The sequence below is a fragment of the Macrobrachium nipponense genome, chromosome 22 (assembly GCF_015104395.2).
Source record: "Macrobrachium nipponense isolate FS-2020 chromosome 22, ASM1510439v2, whole genome shotgun sequence".
Classification (NCBI taxonomy): domain Eukaryota; kingdom Metazoa; phylum Arthropoda; class Malacostraca; order Decapoda; family Palaemonidae; genus Macrobrachium; species Macrobrachium nipponense.
Window position 1 is genome coordinate 43,197,340 of NC_087213.1, and position 9,823 is coordinate 43,207,162.

Consider the following 9,823-nt stretch of genomic DNA (forward strand, 5'->3'; position numbering starts at 1 on the left):
CGAAAAACGTTAAGTTCCCAGCCCCTACAGAAAGATAAAAGAACTATGGTGGTAAGTTTACAATTATTTTGTTTTAAACAAAGGTCCTAACTAGAAAAATAGTACATTCAATGGTTATTCACAGTTACGGTCGCATGGTGGAAACATTCGGTTTGGCGGTCCTCAGACCCTACTTACTACCACGTCCTCCTAGATTTACGGACTTTAGTACAGAGAGAAAGATCGTTGTTATTGAAGATCAAGCCAGCCTTCTGCTGGCACGGGCTCTTGCTCCTATAGCAGCCGGTAAAGAGATTGTGTTGTTGTTGAAGATTAAGCCAGCCTTGTGCTGGCACGGACTCTTGCTCCTAGAGCAGCCCATAACTTAAGAGAGATCATGTTTGTTGTTGTTGAAGATTAAGCCAGCTTTGTGCTGGCACGGCTCTTGCTCCTAGATCAGCCCGTAACCGTGAGATCGTGTGCGTGCGTCGGCTTTCATAGCCCAGCCAATTAGTGATTTTTACAGTTTAATCTCAACTTTTACACTATGCAACGAACGCAACAAATTAATATATAAAAAGGTACAACTTTAATGATATGGTTTTCAATGCAGAAAAATGAGTGAAATAATAAATTCACCCAAAACATTTTGTGAAAGTTAGAACCATCGCATTTCTGCCGCCACTGGGTGAGAGTGGAGGGAAAGCTAAGGCCTTGAGGTGGAGTTCTTTATCGTGGAAAAATACTGGCAGTAATAGGAAAAGCCAAGATTCTCAAGGTAGGATGCAACAGAATATTCATAGCACCAGACCTAACCTACAGAGAAAGAGAACAGGATAAGATATTGAGACAGGAACTTAAAGACAAGAAAGAAAGGGGGGAACAGGGATGGTACATTAGAAAGGGTAAACTGATCAGAAATGAACATTTTCAGAGCCTGGAGGGGGCAACAGGAGAAATGTCATAAACGGAAATAAAAATAATACATTAACCAAGGAGCCAAAATAAAAAATAAAAAAGTTGAAATACAGTTTAAAATATATATGATAAATATACAATGTTTAACTAGACAAAAGTTAGCAGAAATAGAAAGTGTTATAGACAATGATAATAAGATATTTTGTTTAACTGAAACTCATCAGAAACTAGACACGTTAGCATTAAGTAAAGGTATAAATAAAATAGAAAATATGAGGGAGATGAAAGACAAAAAAGGAGGAGGGTTGAACAAGGTGGAGACCATTAGCAAAGATTTATTGTATGCCAAATGCAAAATATACAATAATACTATTCATATTTTGCCGTTATACTTATCAGTAGGAAATACAGAGGAGGATAAAAACAGAGATAAAGCAATAAAAACATTACTAAAAACATAAACGACCAAGAATCATTAATTTTAGATTTTAATGGCCATATAGGTTTCTTAGGCCACCGGAATACAGACAGAAACGGGGAAATAATATTAGAATGGATGAATGAGCATAAGCTAATACTACTGAACGCAGAAGACAGATGCACTGGAGTCTACGCATGGGAGAGGATGCAGATGAAAAGTGTAATAGATTTTGCTTTAGTCAATGAGAAGTTATATAAAAATTTTGAGGAGATGGTAATTGATGAAGACAAAAATGAATTTGATATCTCAGACCATAACCTAATTACCATTAACTTAACATTCAAGGGACAGAACAAGAATCTCAACAAGGGTAAATGGGAGGAAGTAAAATACTTCAAAACAGATGAAGATAACCTAAATGATTTTATTAAAAAACTAGAAGAGATCCTAATAGATAAAGACATTGACAGAATCACAGAAATGGACTTATCAATAAAAGAAGTAGCAGAAGACAAGCTAGTGAGAACATATAGGAGAAAGACGCTAGTAGAGGAGAAAGTAGACGAGCAACCCTGGTTCAGTGACGAAATAAGAAAAGGTATCAAGGAAAGGAAGGAGCTGAATAGGAAGAAAAGAATGAGAGAGATGATGCAGTAAAGGAAAGTCTAGAGAAGAAATATATACAAAGAAAAAGAAGTGCAGCTATTAATAGAAGAGATAACATAATTTATGAAAAGAAAATAACAGAAGAAATAAGAAGAAACAAAAACAAAGAGCTCTGGGAAAATATTGGTAAGTTAAGAAATAAGCAAAGAGCAAAAAAAAGAAACTATACACTTATATAATGAACAGGCTGAAACAAGGGATGAATTAGTGAATTATTGGAGAACCACATACAGCAAACACGAAAATAAAATAAAGGAAATCTGGAACGAAGAGAAAAGGATGGAATATGAAAATGAACTGGCAGAAGTAGATGATATCATAAGAATTGGAGATTATAGATTCCCAAAAGTACTAAGAGAACACATGGACCTATTGATGGAATGCAAAAGGAAGATAATTCCAATGCAGGAACCTCTGATAACCAAGGAAAAAGTCATAGCTTGTCTAAGTAAGCTCAAAGCTAAAAAAGCTGCAGGCCCAGATGGAATCAAACCAGAGCTTTGCAAAGCATTAATGAAGAGCAAAACCTGTATAGAAGTATTAGTTAGATATTACAACAAAGAGCTAGAAATCATAGAAAAGCCTGAATGTTGGAAGAAATCGAGAACGAAAATGATAGAAAAGAAAAGGAAACCAAGGCTAAGGATTTTAAGGCCTATAGCTTTATTAAATATATCATACAAAGTATTTATGATGCTGATAAAAGACGAAATAGAAGCACACCTCAGACTGAATGAACAAGACCACGAATGCCAAGCAGGATTCACAGGAGGGAGTAGGATAGAAGATAACATCCTTACACTACAATATGGTGTAGAAGAGAGCTACAGGAATAGAAAACCATTAATAGTAATAGCTATCGATTACAGTAAAGCATTTGACTCAGTAAAACGAGAAGTCATGTTCGAAGTCATGAAACAGTTCAAAATACATCCAAAAATCATAGAGGCAGTAGTTAATATATATGAAGGGGATAGCACAATAATAGACCTAGGGGAGGGAGTTGAACAGGAAATGGGAATTACTAGTGGGATTAGGCAAGGTTGCACAGGGTCTACTTCACTTTTCAAACTAATGACATATTTAATAATTAAGAAAATGGAGGAGGAAGGGACAGGATTTGAAAATGAACTAGTAAAGATAGGGACACTTTTCTTCGCTGACGATGGATTAGTTTTAGCAAGTAATATAGAAGATGCAAGAATAAACATAAAGATTTTAATAGATAGAGGAAATAAATGTGGCTAGAAATAAATAAAGAGAAAAGCAGCCATCATTATTTTCAATATGAAGGATCAAATAGAAGAGATAGAGAACATAAAAGAATGAGGGAGAACATACATATCTAGGAATAAAGATAAATGATTCTAGAAATCTGTTTAAGCTACAGAAAAAAAGAAATGTTGAATAAAGCAACACAAGTTAGCAAACCTAACCTACTCCGTGATAGAAAAAGCTGCAACAAAGTTTCTAATAGGTAAAACATTCTGGAAAAAACTAGCTCTACCATCGGTCTTATATGGAACCAATGTGGTTAATCTAACAGAGACAGAAATAGAAAAACTACAAAGAATAGAGAATGGGGTTTATAGGAAAATATTAGAGCATGTAGAAAGTACAGTAGTAGCCACATTAAGGGGGGAGATAGGAGCTTCTTCAATGAAAAGTAGAATTATGAGTGGGAAGATAAGCTATGTAAATAATACTTTAAATGGACGGAAAGAGATACTGAAGAAAATAATTATAGATATGCAAGAAGAAAAGAAGACTGGTGGAAAACAGTGGAAAAGTACATGCATTGAAGTTAAAATAAATGTAAGAAAATTAGAAGGAATGTCCCATGAACAGAAATAAAGGACAAAGCCAGAAATATGGGACACAGAGAGTGGAAAGCAGATTTGGAAAATAAAGTGACGGTGAATATTATAGTAAAACGTGTAAAAGGAAAAGAGAAATAAAAGACGAGAAATTTATGATAATTCTACTGGTTCAATACTTCTCTTCAAAGCCAGAAACCAACTCTCTTAATTTAAATATAGCAAAAAGGCACCAGAATGAGAACACCCTGTTGTCCTTTTTTGCCACAATACAGTAGAAGACATATTTCATTTCCTTTTATATTGTGGTACTTATAGAGAAGAACGAATTAAAGCAATAGGGCTACAACAACCCTATGAAGAGAAGGAAAGTGACATAGTTGGAAAATTTCTATTTTACAGGTAACAACGAAATAAGAAAAGAAACTTATACTTGATGTGGAAAAAAAGAGAGAAAAAAAGGAAAGAGATAAACAAATAAAAAAAAAAAAATACTCAAGATTAAGAGGCGCCATTGCAAAGGCATTGCCTCGACCCATAACTACTACTACTACTACTACTACTACTACATGGCCGCCATGGGGCATATAGAGTATAAAGTAAGCCAACAAGACAGAAAAGGAGATCTAACCCATTGGAAAAAACAATGAGTGAACGCAAAAACAAAAACAAATAACTTAGAGAAGATAATCAAAGAAGGTTAAAGACAGAAAAGCAAGAAGAAATAGAACCAGTATGGGTCACCAAAGAACAAAGAAAGAAATAAGCCAAAGAAGGGTATATAACAAATTAAAAAGGAAAAAAAAAAAACAAAGCACAAGTATAGAAGAAAGAAGTACTATGAAGAAGCATATCTTAAACAAAAACAAAAAGTACAGATAATAATAAAGAAAGCATATGAAGAATATGAAGAAAAGATTAGATGAGATAATGATGATAAAAACAGACACAGGAAAATCTGGGAATATATAGACATGCTGAGAGGAAAGACCACATCAGAAAAAGAATGGATAAGAATATTCAATGAAAATAAGCAAGAGATGAAGGACGAAACCCTAGGGAAAAGAGCTGGTAAAATTCTGGGAAAATATATACCAAAAAGAAGAAAACAAAGGAGATATATGGAATGAAAGCAAGAAAGAAGAGTACAAACATGACATGGAAGCAATAATGAAAAGATTAGGACAGCAGATGAAATGTCATATATCTTAAGAGAACACATGCATGGAGTGTATGACCCAACTGAGACAGAGATTAGACCCCATGGAAGAAATCAACATAACAGAAGAAGATGTAAAAAATCAACTTGAGAAAATGAAGACAAAAAAAGCACCAGGACCAGATGGAATGAAGCCAGTACTGTTCAAATTACTCTTACAAAGTAACAACCTCCAAAAAGAATTGGCAGAATGTTTAAATGAAATACTGAAGGGCAGGAAAACGACAAGAAAAGCTGGTTTTAAGTCAAAACAACACTCACGCCCAAAAAACAAACCCCACAGTCAAAGATCTAAGGCCAATTGCTCTAACAAATGCATCATAAAATCTTCATGGGGATCCTGAGAACCAACCAAAATAGAAAAAACATATTAGAAATATAGGAAAAATGAATGAGTTGCAATCCGGCTTTACCGCACAAAGGAGAGGAATCGATAATTTATATATCTTACAATACTGCATACAAGAAACTTACAGAAGAAAGGACCCATTATTTGTAGTATCAATAGACTTCCAAAAAGCATTTGACTCAGTTAATAGGAAAAAAGCTCATTGAGGTCATGATGAAATACAGACTACATGCAGAAGTAATAAATACAGTTGCAAGATATACATAATGATGTAACAAGCCTATGCCTTAACAATATAGAACAAAAAGAACTAAATGTAACTAATGGAATAAGACAGGGATGCAATGGCTCAACCATATTCTTTCTATTAATAACGTACCTGATAATAGAAAAAATTAGAAAATACAACAGAAGGTTTCAGAAATGAAGTAATAAGGATAGTGGCACTACTCTATGCAGACGACGGGTTAATACTAGGGCACACACTAGAAGAAATAACAAAATCAATAAAAACCCTTATGGAAATCGCAGGTGAATGTGGCCTAAACATAAACAAGGACAAGAGTAACATACTAACATATAACGACTGGTACAGTATCGATGATGTGGAGAATATGGACCACATAGAAGGAATAAAAATAGTTAAGAATATTAAATACCTAGGAGTAACAATCAACAACATGAAAGACTGCTTCAGAGAACAGATAAAAAGGGCCCAATTAAAGCAAGCAGATGCAAATATGCTAATGCAGTCATCAATAAAAGCTGTAGCAGGGTAAAAATAGGAAAATTGTATTGAAAGGACTGACGATGCCTTCATTCATGTATGCAATGGAAGTCATGAAACTTGACAGGAAAACAATAAATGAATTGCAGAAAATAGATAATAAAGTATACAGAGCAATATTAAAAGCGCCAAGTTACACAGCAAGCTGTGCTTAAGATCTGAAATAGGGGCCTCTTCCTGCCAATCTAGAGATATGAAGAATAAACTTTTCTACCTGAAACATACACTGACGAATGGTGGAAATAGGCTCCTATATGAGATAACAATGGTATCAGTATGAAACAAAAAAAACCCTGGATAATGCAAGTAAAAGAGTATAATGAAAGAACTAAACATAAACTTAAGTAAAATTGAAGCAGTTAAAGACAAACAGTTAAGAGAAATAACTAAACAATTGGGACAGAAAAATATGGCAGAAAGAAATGAATGAAAGTCAACCATTAAGAATCTACAGAAAATAAAATATAAAGAAAACGTAAGAGAAGGAAATCTGGTATGATAACACTGAAAAAACAATGCTGATCAGTAGGGCCAGACTAGGTATACTAGGATTAAATGATAGAAATAGGATAAAAGGAGAAGATACAAAATGTTTTATACTGTGAGGAACAAATGAAAAGTTTAGAACATTTCTTACTTTACTGTCCAGCATACAATGAAATTAGAAATAGATATAGCTTTATGCAGCAACCATATCAAGAAAATAAGAGGAATTAGTAGCAAATATAATCTTATTGGTAGTACTAATGAGGGAGGAAGTGGAGAATCGGAAAGATTTTATAAAAGAAATGTGGTATTTCAGAGAGAAGAAGCTCAAGCAAACACAAACAAAGGAGGAATAAAAGAAGCAAGGGAGCCGTTTCAAAGGCATATCCCACCACTACTACTACTACTACTTCTTCACAAGGAAACGGACGCAGGAGCCAGGACGCCCATCATCAAATCCCTCGAACTAACAATGGCGTGGGCGTCGAGGGAGCAGGAAGGAGGAGGTTAATCTACGTAAGGCGTCGTTTCAGATTTGGTCTTGAGGGGGCGGGCGTGGGCGTGCATGGGCGGGGAGCTGCTATCTCGTGGGGTGCATGGGCGTGCGGGGCTATCCTAAGGAAATGTCCGAATTCTCTTAGTATTCAGCATTTTTTTTTATTTCGGAGCACAGACCTCCCGACCAGTGGCGTAACTCACTGGGGGGAGGGAGGGGGGCGTGCCTCCCTAAAATGTGTTAGGGGGACACTAGGCTATAGGGTAAACAACCGACTGGACCGGCCAACTCACTGACTACCGCGTTTTTGGCCACCCTCGAAAAAAGTACTTTTAACGCGTCCTGACACCGGAGATGGTCATCAGTCGCGACTTGTTGTTGGTGAGAAACGGAGCTAAAGACCTCTACTCTCCTTTCGAAGTAAGTAGTATTTTCTCCAAAGTTAGAAATTAAGGCCATGTTTTAAGATTCAAACAGAGGGTAATGAAAAGGGTGGCCAACGCAGTGCAAACTTCACCAAAACGCTTTCGAAGTTTTTACTTACGATTAAAAAAGTTTAGAAGATCGAAGCCATCTCGATGTTTGCGGAGTCGCTTGTGTCAACAAACTTCCCATTTCCTGTGCTAAATCCGCACACCACTTGTACCCACAGACGCTGGGGCACTTTCATCGCAACTGTCGAATTTCGACCAAGAAACTAGTTCTGGTGATCCCTGATGTCGATGACGTCACATGAAGTGCTCTCGTGTTTAGAGCTCATGTTTCTTTAGTTTCTAATGCGTACATTAAGTTCAGGGGTTGTGTGTATTTCGATTTTTGAGGTTATTAATCTTGTGTCATATCCAAAGTGAGGATAATTCTTGTTTTGTTTAAGTTTATCCATTTGTTTTGTATGAGTCAGTTTTTCGTTTGGGAACGTGTTTGGAGTTCGGATACAACTTAGGTTTAAGAATAATTATGACTATTATTGTTTATGAAAAATATTGATTATTTAACTGTGTCATTATATCATTATATTATTGAATCTAATTCCTTTTTCCATTTAGAAGTGTCCTCCCTGATTACCATCTTACAGCCGATGATTCATTTCTTTCTATTGTTTATTGCAGAGAACGAACATTGTGTTTTCATGCTAGATTTTCGCGGATAAGACTGTTATTGTTATTGTATTGTCCGTGTTGGTTTCGTGCCGATGTACACTGACGCACTTGCCGGGTCTTTTGCATCAAAGTTATTTAGCTCATTAGCAATAATGACAAGGTAGAGGTGAGTATATTGTTGATGGGCCATCACAATAGTAGATCATCTATTCCGAGTTATTTTGCATAGGATAGTTTATTCCAACTTATTATATTGTACTAGGTCTTGCTAGACCAGCATCACCATTCTAGTAGTGTAGCCTGTCGTTAAGTTAGGACTAGCCTAGGCTACGCTATCCAATTATTATTCCAAGACTTGACTTGCTTATCAAGTCTACCATTTGGTGTTTACTGATTGGCCAGTAGGCCTAGGTACCGTATCCAGTATTGCCCTTTCTGTCATTAGATTGGATGACCGACAGCGTGCGGTTTCCACATTTAACCGGGATTCAGGGGCTAGTATAGTTTATATAGTTTATTAGGCTACTATTAGCCTAGCATTAGGCTTGTTAGGTTTTGCTAAGACCCATGCAACTTTACCCGGTCCCAGGGGGACCACAGTAAGCTCCATTTATTAATAGTTGTGTTCTGCTGACCCATTACAGTTCTCAGAATAGGCCTAAATATTCAATTGTTCCGACACGGCATACAAACCTTCGGTCCTTTTACAATAGGAAGGGTAACTAGCGGCAGCTGGATAGGTCGTAAGCTTTCGAACAAGGGGTCGGTAGTTAACTGCTTGTCCGACAGGCGCGCGCGCGCGACTGGTAGGTAAACAAATCACTTTTGCTTTCGGCCTGCTGGCGTGTGGACGTATCTATCGCTCTCTGCCCGCTTCATCATCGTTGCTTTCGCATGGTTGTGTTTTTCTTTTTCTATTTATCTAGTGAAACTGAATTGTAAGTACAATCATTTCATATTTATTTCCATTGAATTCAAGTGTGAATTAAAGGATCTTGGTTTACCACACCCTCCGATTACCCAGTGCCGGGACTGAAGGGCGTAAGTGCGGGAATTCATTTTCCCAGAAATGATCCTCGTATTGTGTATGCTCGGTGCCGAGGGCGGGAGCGCTCGCTCCGGGCGTATATTGGGTTGAAATGTGTAGATGAAAATCGTAAGTAAGTGCTCTTTTCATTTATATTTTTTTTGACCATGTATGCCCGTTGCCGAGCGAATGCGCTTGGCACGGAAACTTATTCTGTATGGAAGAATGGAATTGCAAGTACAGTATTCTTTTTCATATTGCAATACACCCCCTGAACACCTGACTAGCCCTGGTCACTTACCAGCCCGAACCATCATTTATTAAAAATTTACCCAAATCTTTGGTTAAAATAAACGATCAGTGTTGCCAATCTCCTGGCAAACACCCTCGTTACCTAGTTACCAGCCCACCGCTAGTAGCCCTGCCTCACGGGCCGGTCACACCTGCCCTCTCACGTCAATCACTTATCGTTCGCGGTGGAGTACAGATGTATCCACAGCGAACTCCTTTTTGGTCTTGCCCGGCCTTCATTTGCACCTTTGATTTGATTGAATTTGG